This window comes from Mastomys coucha, unplaced genomic scaffold (genome assembly GCF_008632895.1).
Source record: "Mastomys coucha isolate ucsf_1 unplaced genomic scaffold, UCSF_Mcou_1 pScaffold8, whole genome shotgun sequence".
Classification (NCBI taxonomy): domain Eukaryota; kingdom Metazoa; phylum Chordata; class Mammalia; order Rodentia; family Muridae; genus Mastomys; species Mastomys coucha.
The window spans coordinates 56,529,164-56,545,203 of NW_022196914.1; the positions used below are offsets into that span (position 1 = coordinate 56,529,164).

General features: G+C 43.0%; 1 protein-coding gene, 1 long non-coding RNA gene and 1 other non-coding gene across 8 annotated transcripts in view; 2 read left to right on the forward strand and 1 right to left on the reverse strand.

Annotated features, from left to right (window-relative positions):
• Positions 1-16,040, reverse strand: part of Sv2c (synaptic vesicle glycoprotein 2C) — a 183,634-nt gene that overhangs the window by 53,294 nt on the left and 114,300 nt on the right. The window lies entirely within an intron of this gene.
• Positions 782-924, forward strand: LOC116083999. The gene has a single exon (XR_004115979.1). It is a non-coding gene; the product is annotated as a small nucleolar RNA SNORA48 (small nucleolar RNA).
• LOC116083213 overlaps positions 1,232-16,040 on the forward strand; it is an 18,124-nt gene continuing 3,315 nt past the window's right edge. The window contains exon 1 of one of the 2 annotated variants that reach the window (XR_004115639.1): positions 1,232-1,345. This is a non-coding gene — a long non-coding RNA (uncharacterized LOC116083213). Of the gene's footprint in view, positions 1,346-9,273; positions 9,305-16,040 lie in introns of those variants that run through there. The other variant, XR_004115638.1, reaches the window with a different exon arrangement.

The window sequence follows — 16,040 nt, forward strand, 5'->3', positions numbered from 1 at the left end:
AAAAAAAAAAACAACTAACCAAACAAGAAGGATTCCTGCTGCGAAATGAGTTTTTCCAGAAAACTGTGTTCCTCTTCCTAAGAACTCAAGTCTCCACAGAAGCAAATCCAAATGTGTTTTAAATACCCCAGGAGCCCCTGAATGGGCAGAATATGCAGAAGTTACAGCAGAGAGCTTCTGATAAGGTTGAGTCTGAGACAACACCCTCGAGGCTAAGTGCACGTCCCCGAAGGGTGTTTTAAGGAATTGTAAGTGGTGATGAGCTTTAACCAACGCTGGAGGGCACCCCAAGCTCATAAGACTCCCCCCTCACCCCTCTCTCCTGGTCTTTAGGCTCACTAAAAGCCTCCTCTTGATAGCTTTTACTTGTAAGCCTGAGGCGTCCTTCAAAGTAGGTCAGGCTTTGTGGATCTAAATGTGAAAAATCAGGGGTAGGGAAAGCTACTGTGATTTTCTTCCCCTTCGCCTCTGGTTTGCCATTAGTTTCTCAGTCTGTGTGCTAAGTTAGCTGCTGCCATCTTACAGATCTTTCCCTGGGACCTCAGGTCCTGCTTTCCAGCTCTGAGGCCTGGGATCCCCCTTCCTTCTGAGACTCTAAAGGCCAAGTATTCACTGTCAGGAGCAGTGACTGCAGATACTTTTTCAAGTGGGAATTTTGCATGATATTCCATCCCTTGTCTGATTTCAGATCATATATCTATATTTCTATCTATCTATCTATCTATCTATCTATCTATCTATCTATCTATCCATACATACATCTATGCATACATACATACATATCCCCCGTAGTATGAAATGATACACCTTGTTGGTACTGTTGTTCTTATATCAGTCAGGGGCAAAGCAGATGATAGTCCTTTGTTCATCTGAGCTTGATGCCTGGCTTCATGGCCAAAGCTGTCTTATGCCTGGGACTCATAAAAATCAAATCAGATCAGATCAGATCAGATCAAATCAAATCCAGGCAGCACAGTGCAGGAAAAGGAAGATAGACAGAGAGCTGTGGACTATCACGCTACCCACAGAGCTGCCCTCCAGAGCATGGTACAGGAGGATCATAGACGCTTGCTGTTATACCTCACAGCATGGATGGAGGATGTCACCCAGGGGCCCGCCAGCTGTATGGCCAGCTTGCAGTGGGAGCCATCACAATGTGTGAGTATGTAGTAGTTAGATGGGAGATAAAGAGAAGTGGAGCAGCTTGGACATTATGAAGAGAGATGGAGACTCAAGAGTGGAGAGGAGCAGCCTGTTAGGACTGACCAGCCCTGCCACCTGGGCCATGGTGAGGTCCCAGCCTGAGCTGTCACTGAGAGCCATGTCTGAGTCCATAGTGGCAAAGGTCAGTGTCAATTTCCCTGGCTAATATCACCACTAGAGAACATGGGTGTGTCCTTGGTCAGGGCTGAGGCTGTGCATAAACGGCCCCACCCCTCACTGGGTATAACACTTGGAGGAGCTGGCCCCATCTCTCACCAGGGGGCAGTACTTGAGAGAGCAAGGCTTGCACCTCACCCAGGCAGCACAGTGGAACTGGTCCTGGTGGTGTGGGTAAGCCTGCTCTGAGGGTGTGAGTGTGGAAGTTCTGCCACTTGTCTGCCATGGGGTGACATGGGTGTAGAGGTGATGCCTTTCCCCCCGTCCCCCCATCCCCAGCCTCCAGTGGTTGGGAAGGCTGCCCACAGGGTCAGGAGCTCGGGAGAGCTAGCCCTGCCCCTCACCAGCTGCAGCACGTGGACAGCATGGCAGAGCTGACCCTGGTGGCAGGGTGCCCAGGTGAGCCAGCCCCAGAGCTCTGAGTTGACCCACCCCAAAATCTATGTCATCTGTAAATGATTGGTATGTGTGAAAGGGCCAGTCCTGCCGATCCAAAGTTGCAGGATCTCCATGACACAGGGCAACAACAGGATAACTGGGAGGAGACCTGATAGGATCCAGTATCGATGATGTCACAGAAGCCAGAGACCTCCAAAATGACTGATTACAATGAATGTTTGCAAGTGAGGATGTGTGAACAGAGGGATGTACTGTGGGACACACACACACACACACACACACACACACGCACACACTTCCACGCTGAGATGTTTTCTATACTTTGTTGTTTGATTTTTTTTTTTTTTTTGCATGTGTGCTTTATTTTGAGGGGGAGATTGCAAAGGTAAGGGCAGATATGAGGGGACAGGAAGATGAGCAAGACTGGGGTGCATGATGTGAGACTCACAAAGCATCAATAAGAAGATGTGTGTGTGTGTGTGTGTGTGTGTGTGTGTGTGTGTGTGTGTATTCATAGTCAGTTGACATGTGATAGAGAGCTAGAAATTGGCTCTAGTACTAGGATTGGTGACAAGGCACACTCATCCACCTGATCAGGAAGAAGGGGCGATCCCAAACCGCAAGATACAAAAACATGGAAAGATGGTCTCAACACTTCTAGTCTTGCCTGTAAGTGACTGGAAAGATTCGAACCACAGTCCAGAGAATTCTTCAGGATTCACTATCTGGGAAAAATGGCTAAACAGGAAAGAATAAGCCAGCGTCACACCTCAGGGGAAGCATTGTGGTTTTCCTAATCTCTGGCAGAAAGAAATTTTAACGTCCCTGGGATTTTATCTTTTATTATTTTTTTATTTTGTTAGACAGGGTCTCACTATGTAGCTCTGGCTGTCCTGGAACTCACTATGTAGACCAGGATGGCCTCAAACTCACGGAGATTCTCCTGTCTCTGCCTCCTGAGTGCTGGGATTAAAGGACTCCACCACTCCACATGGGGTGTGTGTGTGTGTTTTGTTTTTGTTTTTGTTTTGGATATCCTGACTTACTAAAAACTAGTAGAGCTAGCTCCAGAACTTAATATTGATCTTTAACCATAGGATGAAGGGTTGCTAATATTTTAATTCTCCTGATTCCTAAAGGACAGAGCAATAGGCAAAACCTCACTGTCTTTGATTAACAGAATTTCCTGGCAGTACTAAGAGGTCTAAGCACAGTATGGGCTGTGGAGACAGCTCAGCAGAGAAAGTGTTTGCTCAGCTAGGCTGAAGGATCTAGAAGAAACCACCCTACTCCATATTCCTAAACTGACATTTGTATTTTCACCAGAGTGTTGGGTCTATTTATGTCTAAAAGATGTTTTCAAATAAATCTATGATGGTACTTTGGAGATAGGTCAGTGGGATCTAAAACCAGAAATTCTGAATCAGTAATGAGCCACTTAAAAATGAGGCACAGGGATGAAAGAGGGACATAGAGGGCTTCTGTAATAACTTTTGAAACAAAGTTTAATAGAAGTATGTATTTTTAAACTATGAGATGGAGGATTTTTTTACAATTGGTGTATGTATCCAAGGGTAGATACTAGTTAATATTAGAATGAATACTTGTCTTGAACTCTAATTGAAATAAGTAGGAACACTGGAAGGACTTGACAGGCAGGTCTTTAGTGATGGACCAACTGATTCCACAGAGACTCTCTTTGTTAAAAGAAAAATTAGAAACTGCCTGGTACAAAGAACTCATTTACTGTTTATTAGAAGTAACCACTTCTTAGTACTTGTTCCAACTTCTTATACACAGGCACATAAGAACACACACAGACACACAAGAACACACACAGACACATAGACACAGACATACATAGACACATACAGACACACACAGACACATATATGCACACACATAGACACACACACAGACACACACAGTCACACACACAGACACATACACACTAGATACACACAGAGACACAGATACACACACACAGACACATAGTCCCAGATACACACACAGAGAGATACACACACAGACATACACACACACAACCACACACAGCCACAACCACACAGCCCCTCCCCACACAGCCAGCCAGCCACACACACGCACACACAGGTTCAGAGCCAAGAGTTTACTAGCCAGATGATGCCGAGCACCAGTGCTTCAGGTTCACTCCAGGAAAGCTTATGACAACAGCTATTCCTAACATACACTTTCCTTTTCTTTTGTTTGTTTGCTTGAGACAATCTGACTTTGTAGCTCAGGCAAGATTTCAACACACAACTCTCCTCCCTTGAGTGCAGTATTAAGAAACTTTTTCTGAGATGTGTTCTTATCGCATAGCTGAAGCTGGCAGAGAATTCTATATGTAGTCCACACTGTCCTCAAAGTTATAATCCTCCTGCCTCAGATTCTCATGCACTGAGCTGAACTTGACTTTCTGTTTCTTTTTTTTTTTTTAAGATTGATTTATTTATTTTATGTATATGAGTATACTGTAGCTGTACAAAGAGTTGTGAGTCTTCATCTGATTGTTGGGAATTGACTTTTAGGACCTCTGCTAGCTCTAGTCAACCCTACTCGCTCCATCCCAAAGATTTATTATATTATAAATAAGTATGCTGTAGCTGTCTTCAGACGCACCAGAAGAGGGCATCAGATCTCATTACGGGTGGTTGTAAGCCACCATGTGGTTGCTGGGATTTGAACTCAGGACTTTCAGCAGAGCAGTCCATGCTTTTACCTGCTGAGCCATCTCTCTAGCCCCTACTATCTACTTTTTGGCCAGTGAGTTTAGACAGTCTATTTTAAGGACCTAAACCTCTGCAGTGAGCCTGGTTAAAAATCCTAATTCTGGTACCTCATGCTCTTAAGCTCATTGTTCTGAACCTGTTCTCTCCTCTGTAAGTTGGAAGTGATAACAGTAACCTTGGTGTCTGGAGGCCCCAATAAGGGCATGGGGCTAAAAATGTTTAGAAGCTGGGCTTGGTGGTTCATGTCTGTAATCCTAGCTCTTAGGATGCTGAGACAGGAAAATTAGAGATTGGGGCCAGTCTAGGCTAGTTTGTGACATCCTATCACTAAAAATATTGCTTTGGGGGCTGGAGAGATGGTCCAGTGTGGGAGAGCATTGGCTGCCCTTCCAGAGAAGCTTAAGTAGGTTCCCAGTACCCGTGTGGAATCTCATAATCCCCTGAAACTCCAGGTTCAGGGGATACACCCCATTCATTGTCTCTTTGCTTCCTTGGGCATGCACATAATTCATAGACATGCATGCAAGCAAAACACTCATACACATAAAATAACAAAAGTAAATATTACAAAATTAAAGGTGAAAGGTCAGGTGTGAAAGTGATGCATGCCACTGGAATAGAAAACCCTTGCCCATAAGATCAAGAGATCTGAATGTCCATGGATAAAATGTTACATAGGAGTGGGTCTGGATCTAATACTGAGCAGTGCTGGTTCCAGAACCATCAGCAACATTGGCTGGGAACATCTCTGACTCCACCCAGACCAGTTCAATAAGGAATTATATTCTGGGGAAGAAAATCTTTGTTAGCTATAAACCTGACAGAAAATCAGTATATAGGATATATAAAAAAAAAAACCTTAAAAATACAATGGACTCAATGGGTTATTATAAAACTAAAAAGGGGACTGGAGAGATGGCTCAGGATGTAAGAGCATCTGGTGCTGCTTCCGAAGACTTAGGTTCAACTCCCAGCATGCACATGATGTCTCCTGGCCACCTGTAATTCCAGTCCCATGGCATCTGACATCTTCCTCTGACTTCCAAGAGAACTAGACACACATACAGGGGACATACTTACAGACAAAACCTTAATACACCTAAAATAAAACAAATCTTTTTAAACAGGCAAGAAGTTGGGGAGGGGAGAGGTGGATGTGGGAGTGGAGCAGGGGGCGTGAGGGTGAGGAATTGGGGGTGAATGTCTCAGCCTGCTGCCAGAGTCCCCAGCAGATGTCTTTCCTCAGTTCTCAAGTGACTCATCTGCTGGCAGTATGAAGTGGTCAGGCTAGGGAAGGCTTGAGGAATGAAGGCATAAAGCTATGACGTGGCAGCCAGTAACTTTCAAGCTAATGGCTGCCCTTCTGTGGGCAAGGGCAAGATGTCCTCTTTGCTTCCTCTTTGAAAAAAGGAAACAGGATGAGAAGGAGAATACCCATCTTTGGTCACATTTAATGAAAGACAGTATGTGAAAAACAAGACCAATCAAATATGAAACCTGAGAGAAAAAAGCCTGGGTATGTGCTGGTACTTCTCTACAGAAGAGGTAGCTCCTGAATAGACTAATAGATATAAAACTTAAAACCTCCAACTACTTGATTTTCACACACGACTTCTATATTTTAGAGGAAGTGGCTTCGGAAGACAATTAGACGAACACCCCACAAATCCAGTGTTCAGAACAGAACCTCCCAATTGTGCAGCAAATGGCCCCATGTGCCTCAGTGCTAATATTAAACCACCTCCATAGAAAGAAATCTCATTACCGGGATCATGAGTGGCTGAATGGCTCACTAGGTTGGCTGCCACTCTGCAGATTTATGCACCTCCTGGCTCTGCTGAGCCTTCCACGTACCCAGTCCACTGCCGCTCCAGCCTGGTGCACAGCCTCTCACATGCCCTCAGCATTTGGATCCCAAGAGAAAGAGGCAGGAAAGGCTTGGGATTCCTTACCTCACCACAGAGAAAGCAACTCAGGCACATTCTCAAAGCAAGAGGAATCCGTGTCCAGGACGTCTTTGTTATGGATATTAGTTACAAAGCCAGTCGTCTTACTAACCACACAGAAGCAGCTGCTGGCCTTGCATGATTATTCGGGCCTCAAATCTTATCAAGATGCCTCTCAAATTGGCTCTAAATCACAATGTCACAATATTTTCAAACCCAGTCTAGATAATTAAATGGCTAATGCGGCCGCATCATTCAATTTCCCGAGTTATTTATTTCCCATGTCCCCTTCTTTCTTACTTTGAAGTAACTGTCTCTGTGGGAGGATGTAAATGATAAATATTTTGCATCTGGTGTGAGGCATTTCTCACTTGTGTGACTATGTTCAGAATAGCAATGGACTCCAGAGTAAACAAAATCTGTGGGAGCAGCTAACCCAAGATTCTCACAAACATGAAAGAGCTGTTCATCATGCTGTCAGCCTTCATAACACAGGACGGAAGCCCTCTTGGAGAGCCGTGACTCGTACTCACATGTGCATATCTCAGACAGAGCTCTAAGCTCCCTCTTGCTCCCTTGTTACAAAACTTACTTTTACTTATGTTTAATAATGATTTCATTAAATGGTATTTATTAATGATTTGATGATTTGATATCTTTGTGCTTGTTTGTGTGTAAGGAGTGCACAGGTAATAGGGGTGAATGCATACATGTAAAGGTCGCAGGGTAACCCTAGTGCCAGGCCTTAGATGCCTGTGTGTTGTTTAAGTCTTATTGGTCTGGACGATCTTTGGCCATGTAGCCTATATAGCTTCCCCTTTCACAGCTTCTAAGAATTCATCTGTCTATGTATCCCGTCTCATCATCACTGTGACTACAGATGGGAGCCACTGGGCCAGACTTTCATGTTTGTCTTAGGGGCCCAAGCTTAGATCATCAGGCTGGAGAGGCCAACCATTTTCTAACAGAGCCATGTGTCTAACCCTGACATAGCTGCGTGTGGTGGTACATGTCTGTCATCCCAGCACCTGGTGGTATGTGATAGGAGGTTCTTCCTTATTCTTTCAGGAGTTCAAGATCATGCTTGGGTACTTAGCCTGGCCACGTGGGTCCCAAACCCTCTCTTGCTCCCCCCTTTTCCTGATTCCCACCGCTGTTTAGATTTCCAGGCATTCATCCCCAGATGATCCTAGCATAACAATCACGCTGGAAGATCTTTCCCCAGGGAAGCCTATAGCTAAGGACTTAACTGGCCAGCTCTTGGACATCCGGAGTTAGAGAAACAGGTATTGGATCCTTGACAGGGTGAACAGGAGGCACACATGACAAATAAAATTTATCTGAGAAAACTTATATATTACTGATAGTTATTTTTCTACTTAGATACCAGGAAATTCTGTCATGCCTTCAGGTTGCTTAGTCCCAGTGCTTTCTGCAAAGAGGACTCTACGTCCACCTAGATGAAGGGAGGGAAGGAATATTCGGAAAAGTGCAGAGATTAGACCTCGCATGGAGTTGTAAAAATATGAATTTATAAAACTGTATTTTTTCCCTCTCTGGCCATTTCACAAACACCCAGGAAGCCTCCTGATGGAAACCCAGTTAAGAACTTGGCACTGTATGACAGAGAGTGTAAGAAAATGTAGAGGATGCATATACCCCTCAGAATCCCACAGCCACAGTCACCTCTACACGCTGGAAAAGCCTCCTTTCCAGGCCTGTGTGCACGTCACCTCTTGGTCGACCCTGTTCACACACATGCGCACGCACGCATGCACGCACGCATTCTTGCCTGCCTACCCGGCTCAAATAAGCGTCCTGGTTTTAGCGTTTACAGCAGTGCTTTAGTGCGCCACTTACTAAACTGTCTTATGTGATTAATCACATCTCTCCTTCTTCTTGGCTCCAATAACTTCGTCCTTTAAATATCTTTAGATTGAATGCCCATAAATCACATGCAGCCCCAAGCCAGCTCCATATTGTTCACCATTTCAATTATATAGCAGTCGTCCTTTAGGGGACCCGCAGTAACAGGATCATAGCTAACCAAACAAGCCAGGCCTTCAAACTCGGTCTACTCACATTTATAATTTAGCACTTGGAAAGCAGCATTCTAAAGAATGTATGAGTTTATGAGAAGACTCGGAGCTTCTAAGGTGTGCCCGAGCATCTCTGAGGGCTGCTGTCAAAGCAGCCCCTGGTTAAATCTAATAGGTTTTCCTTAGCTTTGATGCTCATGGACCCTCGGAATCATTTGACATGATAATTTGTCTCTGTTACTGCATCCTGGTTTCCTTCTATACCTCGAGTCTCTGTTCCAACCACATTAGTCTTCTTCATGTAAGGCTGGCCATTTATTTCATTAGTTCACACATACTTATTGAGGACTCGGTGCTGGGGGTCACCAATGGCAGTTTCCTAGCCACATAGCATTTAAAAAAAACTAGTGAAAACCAGAAATAGCCATATAGAGAGGAAAATGAGAACATAGCACAACCTAAGAATGAGGGCTAGACAGAGTGCTCTAACAGCTCATTGTTGAGGGGAGCTGACCCAACCGGGAAATCTATGGGAAAAGCCAACACATAAGGCTGAAGAATGAGATGAACTTTCACCCAGAAGAGGATGCAGACAAAGGCAAAGTTCAGAGCTCGGCTCTCTTCTTTGTATCATCTTTCCATGAGTGTGTTTGCTACTAAGTGTTTAAGCATCTTGACTGTTTGATAGGTCTATGTTGTCCAATATGTCATAACAGCTCATTGTTGAGGGGAGCTGACCCAACCTAGCTAGCTGCCCATGGCCAGTGAGACTACAGAACTGAAGGAGAAGGTTGGTTAATTTTGATGAATTTATAATTAGAAAATATCATAATTCAGTTGTTCTAAAATTATTGGGAATGATTGGAACACTTGTTAGAGATTGTCTTCCACCAAAAGAAGGGCATAGATCTAAAGCCTGGGGTCCCTAAAACAAATAATCAATACAGAGAGCAGTGGAGAGCTATCTCAGGATGTCGGGTATGCAATGAGACTCATTTATTATTTATTTATTTATTTATTTATTTATTTATTAGAAGATACATTTTTCAATTGGGAACTTTGAACTCTAAACACAAGTGAAAATTTGATTGCAAACTGAGACAAAGTTTAGTAAGTTTGCCAGATCTGAAGACTTACTGGCAGAAAAAATATGCAAATATATAATTTTTCATGTTAAATGTATGTTAAGGTGGTTATATTTTAGATGACTAGTACGTTAATTAAAATAATCATAATTAATTACATATCCTTTTTACTTAAAAATTTTTGTGTGTGCATGCCTGTGTATGTGTGTGTACATGTGTGCCTGTGTGCATGTAAGTATAGTGTGTGCATGCATGTGTATGTGCATGTGTGTGTGCTTATGTGTGTATGTGTGTGTATTATGTGTGTGTATGAGCATGTGCATGCATGCACATGTGTGTGAGTATGTGCACATATGTGTGTGAGTACGTGCACGTGTGTGTGTGTGTGTGTGTGTGTGTATGTGTGCCTGCATATGGATGTGAAATGATCAGAGCACAACTACCTTGTGGGTTTCTGGGGTCAAACACAGGCTTGGTATGTGCCTTTACCAGCTGAGCTGTCTTTTTGGCATACTTCTTTTTATTGTTACCATGGTGGTTAAAAAACTGTAAACCATATTTGTGTCTCGTACTCATTCCCATTGGATGATGCTGGTCTGGATGCTGGCTCTTTGACAGCAAAAACTGGACCTTATGTAAGTTCTGTCTGATGTTTCTTTAATGTGCCTCACATGATTTAGAGTACATGTGGACAAGGTTTTTGTTTGATGTTAATTCCACAAACATTTTTCAGAAGCCCATCACTCCAGACTCCATTTTATGTTTAAGGGTCATATAACCAAATAGGACGAAGGTCCTGATTTCATGGAGTTTCACCATAACTGGACACATCCTGAATGCATATTATAAATCAAAGTAAGGGCCAGGGGCATGGGCTGGGCATGGTTTACTGCTTTAGATAGGGTGGTTAGGAATGGTCTCTTTAAGGAACATAGAGGACAGTCCCTGGGGCTGTTAGAGAAGAACAATCCAGAGGTGAATGTTCTTGGTATGTCCACTGCAGAAGAAGGCCAGCAAGGCTGCACCACCACACTGATGAGATGCCAGCATGGACCAGATCAAGCAGGGTCAAGGGGCCCAAAACAAGTGAACTTGATGCTCACTGCCAAGTGTGATTAGGAGACACTGGGGGTGAAAAGCCTGAAACACAAGACAGACCTACAGCTTTGAAGGATCCCTCTGGTTTCCTTGTCCTTGTTGAGAAGGGCTACAGGGAATAAAAGTGGACCAGAGAGACCCATTAGGAGCTTTGGCACAGGTCAGTGGTATTTTATTGAGCATCTGAGGTGTACATCAAAGAAAATGAAGATGGGATATGTTATCTAGATGATACTAGAGTATTATCTCTAACTATTCTCAAGTCAGGTGACTTGGACTTTTAATTCTATACCTAGCATGCCAATCAACCTAGCATAGGGTCTGGAAAAGGCCTAGGCAGTGTATGCCTTCAAAGAAAATTGTCAGAGATTGTCCTCTACCCAAAAGGAGATATAAATCAAAGCTTTGGCTGCCCCAGGAATAAGGTGTCAATCTAGAGTGACAAGTATGTAGCAGAGCCATAAAAATGTTCAAGAATTGCAGGAGAAATGTCTTTGGTATGTGGTTCCAAGGCAGGTCACCTAAGAAATTCCTTGTGTTGCCAATGACGCCGAAGGGCTCGGACCATTGATATAATCTGCGGTCTGGACAGAGAAAACATGGGCAACTGAAACACAATTGCCAACTTCAGGAATGTCAAAAGTAAACATATCAAAATACTACTTAGCTCAGGTGAAGTAAGAATAATGCGAAATCTGACTGTGTTTCCCACTGCCTTCCCCAACACTGTGATGTAATCACTGAGAGACAGAACAAAAAGAATCTTAGCATGGTCCAGTATAAGAGCACTATTTCTCAGTTTCTATTTTTAATGCACAGAACAAGATCATGTGTGACTGAAAGACATCAAATGAGGAATTGCACGTTTACAGAAATTACTTATTTACTTTATTATTGGTATGAATGTGTGTATGTGTATGTGAGGATGCATGTACATATATATATTTCCATGTATGTGGTGTGTGAGGGGGGCATGTTTACCACAGCACATGTATGAAGGTCAGAGGACAATCATGCAGAGTCAGTTCTTCCCTTCTCCCTTGGGTCTTAGGGATCAAAGTCAGATGGCCATGTTTGAGTGCCTTTCCCCAGTGAGCCGTTGGCCCTACATAATTTATTTAAATACTGAGGCAAATGCAGAAGCAACAAGTCTGAGCGCAGAGTCATCACCTTCTTGAGGATGAGGAGGAAAGCGCAGAAAACTGATCCTTTCCATTATGATTTAAACAAGGTATTGGATTTTTGGGACCACGAACACATTTACTTTGATTTTTAAAAATTAACCAAAAAAGGATAAAGTGTACCTAAAGATGTAAAATTGTGTTTTTATTATCCATTGAGCTACAAATCCATTTCTGCTGAGTAATTAAGAAGCTGAATTAAAGAACCTTGGAGCAGGGTACGGTGGTATAGATGTGTAATTATAACTTGGGAGGCTGAGGCATGAAGATGGAGATTCTCGAGACTCTGCCATTGACATGGACCACCTCATTCATCCTAGAGAACTGAGCCTTGCTGGATGAGGCAAGGGCTTTACCCCTCTAAGCAAACGCAGGCTCCTTCACTGAAGAGCAGCAACAAGTGCTAGCTTCTAGATTAATAACATTTTTTCTTTTAATATACTAATTCTTCTGCTTCATAGAGGCTGGATGGGGAAGGGAGGCAGTTCAACTGTCTCTTCTCCACTTCAAGTACCTGAGGCACAAGAGGAATGGTCCTTGGTTTAATGTGTCTGAAGCTAAATGACAAAGAAACAAATGTGGATTTGTAAAGAGATGGCAATTTTTATTGGATCTGAAAACATATCATTAGACTCCACATTATTTTATTATGTTTGTATATTTTCACTTTAATAATTATTTGCACTATGCAAATGTTTAATTAAACAGACAGTCTGAGGTTTTCAATATAAGTTGCACAGTGCACTCCAGGGATAGAATGCCTCCTGAGTGTAAAGTACTCTGTAATGTGTTCACATCACAGTATTGCTTGCATTTAATTGTTTGTATTGATTTAAGGTTTTTAGTTTTCTTAACACCTCCCCATAAATATATTCTCCAACAGATCACAAACGTTCAAGCTTTAGAACGTTTTCTCTCAACACCAATATACAGAAGGCTTCGCCGATCGAAGTATATCCTATCTCATCCATATGATAACAGGAAAGACAGTCCATGCAGCCTGTTCATCCTGTTACAGGGACATGGCATTTCCATGTTCCCTAAGGAGAGTCACTTATTCCTTGGGGTCGTGCCTTTTAATCATAATTAAATGTTTATCTCTACTTTCTTCTTATTTTTTTTTGCCATTTATGTGTAGGTCTCCTTTTGTCATGTCTTTGTGGAATAATAATAATAATAATAATAATAATATCAAATCACACTTAAGTTGTTTATAGCTTAATAGGATGGAGAGAAATTATTGAGGCTGTTGCTTGTGTTACAAAGTATTTTGTTACTGCCTCAGTGGATCGTGGGTCTGATTTAACGATGAGTAGAGGGGTAATGGCTAGTAAGCCTATTTCTTTTTTCTTTTTTTTTTTTTTAGATATTTTCTTTATTTACATGTAAATTTCTCCATTCCCAGTTTCCCCTCCAAAAAACAAAGAAACAAACAAAAACAACAAAAACAAACCCCTGTTGTCTCCCACTTCCCCATGCCTGCCACCCCGCCCTCTCCCACTTTCTGGCCCTGGCATTCCCCTACACAGGGGCACAGAACCTTCACAGGGCTGAGGTCCTCCCCTCCTATTGCTGATCGAATTTAGTAAGCCTCTTTCTAATCCAATTCATATTAGGAGACTGGAGCTGTATGTACGGGACCTGAAAAAAATGTGAACTAAGTAGTAAGGAGGGTTGGAGGATTCTTTAGTACAGAAAGGGTACAAACAAACATTTTGGGGGATATGAACCTCGTAGCTTAATTTTGGCCTCCAAGGCTAAATCAGTAAATAAAGCGAAATCTGAACCTTCACTGACATTAAGTACACAGCAGAACACAAGTACATTTTATGCCTTTGACTATGTTGGTTTTTCTGTCTATACTGATTGGCTGTCCCTGCCTCAGGAAAGGCAGTGAATAATTCTGATGAGGTCTGGCTAGCATGTGCAGCCGCTCTAGCTTTTATCTGTTGATTACATTCTCCGCTGGATGAGTGGTGTGAAATCCCTCACCCACGCCACCTCTCTTTGTACAGCAAGGAAGCACAGGCTGCCCTTCTGATTGGCTATAACATACTGCATAAAGGAAGCCGCGATTTCCCACTAAAGTGTGCGCCAGAGGGAAAGGGGGACACAAATGAGCAAATCAATAACTATCCCCTTAAGAGGAAACCATGATTTATGATGCTCTTAGGGCAGTGGCCGTGCTGCAGAGGGCGCCCAATCAGGTGCAGCCTGAGTCAGGGGTGAGATCTGCTGATCTGGTCCCTACCACAGGGCAGGACAGAAAGTGGGAGGAGCTTCCCCTCTGTGGAGTGCTCTGTTTGGGAATCACAGTAGGAATGGCACAAGACATCATACTCTGAGCAAGCGAAAGGGTCAGACTAACCCCTTTCCTCTGCGTGTTTTCTAGCTCTTTTGTATAAAATCATTGCAGCAAAGCCTTGAACGCGCTGAGCTGGCTTTGATGAGTGGCAGGTTATGCGGAGGTGTTCGTGTGAGTCATGATTTTCCTCGGAAACACGCAGAGAAGTAATGGCTGCATTACTCACTGTGAATGTTTGATACATATGTTTAATTTTGTTGAAGTAGAAAGGACAAATATTAAATTGCTGTGGCTAGGCAGTTTTAGATACATAGCAGGGGCACTTCTAAATTATAGGTTCTATTACATTTAAATATCTACTGAATAATACGTCATAGTCATAAAAATCTAACCAATGTGCCCATATGCACTCTGGATTATACCAGTGCACTCTACTCTAAAGAGATGAGCATTTATTTAAAAGAATTACATATACTGAGACCCCTCTAACAGAGCTTGGGTCTGTGCCCTGAGTTAATGCAGCTTCATTGTTGTGGCATGAAAAGATTTAAAAAAAAAATTTCCTAAGATCAGAGGAAGCCACAGCTGCATTAATTCTGTCATCTTTTTAAAACTGACAATGTTATATAAGATATTTAGGGGGCATGGTGATGTCACTCTCTCTCTGTGTATGTCTCTCTGTTTTTCTCTGTGTCTCTATCTTTCTCTGTCTCTGCTTCTCTCTCTCCCTCCCTCCCTCCTTCCCTCCCTCCCCCTCCCTCCTTCCCTCCCTCTCTCCCTCCCTCCCTCCCTCCCTCCCTCTCTCTCTGTCTGTCTCTGCTCTGTGTGTGAGGGGTGGTGATGTGCCTATGTCTTTTTCATTCTGTCGATGAATGAAATCCAGTTCCTGACACACAGGTTCTCCCACTGAGCTACAGTGCCTGACCACAACATGATATGATATTTTGGTATACAGGATGTTCACACTGTGGACTGATTAAACCAGATCCTAAACAAACCGTTTATTCCACATTTGTGTCAAGTGGTTCAGTTTTACTTAGATGGGAGGAATGAGCTTCAGGGACCTATTGCACAGCTGATGGGATACAGGTGACCTTGAAAACGACTATCCGGTGTTCACAGCTGCTAATTAACTACAGATTCCCGCACCTGGCAAGAAAATTCAGAGGACTCTTAATCCACTCCCCAACTTTTATAAAGGATTTAACACTGGGCCAGAGAATGGTAAATATTTCCCAGTGAATGAGCATCAGGCATCAAGGCTTGGAGACCCCACGGGTGCAGGAATGTAAATGAGGACAGGCTCTGGATTCTCAGTCAGGGTCTCACTGTGCTTCTGTATTTCTGTCATTTATACATCTTATGCTTGAGTGACGTAAAATGTAGCAAGAGCCCTTGGCACTGGTTTTCTTTTTTAAGTACAACCGGCTACATCTTCCACCACACTTTTTCGAGGCACTGTGTAAATAAGGCTCATCATTAATCTTTTGCATCAGCATCCACCCCAGCCCTTCCCACCACCCTCCCTACAGATGAGGTGGTTTTAGTCATAGATTAGGATTTGAATAACTCCTTGTAAAGTGGCTGTGTGTCTTTCCTTAGCAATAGCAACACGCTCTAGACTCTTTGCTCTTCTTCTCATTCCTTTCAGGTTGCTCGGTGTTTTATGCTTTAGCCCCTGCTGCCACAGCTGTTCTTAACAGACACTTGGGTTCCACACCTTTTACATACCCATTGCCCTAGTGATGGGCAGCTGGGATGCCAATTATTTTTTTTTTCCCACAAACACTGTTACTAGGACTATAACCTATGGCCCCAATGGGTCTGTGTATATATATATATATATATATATATATA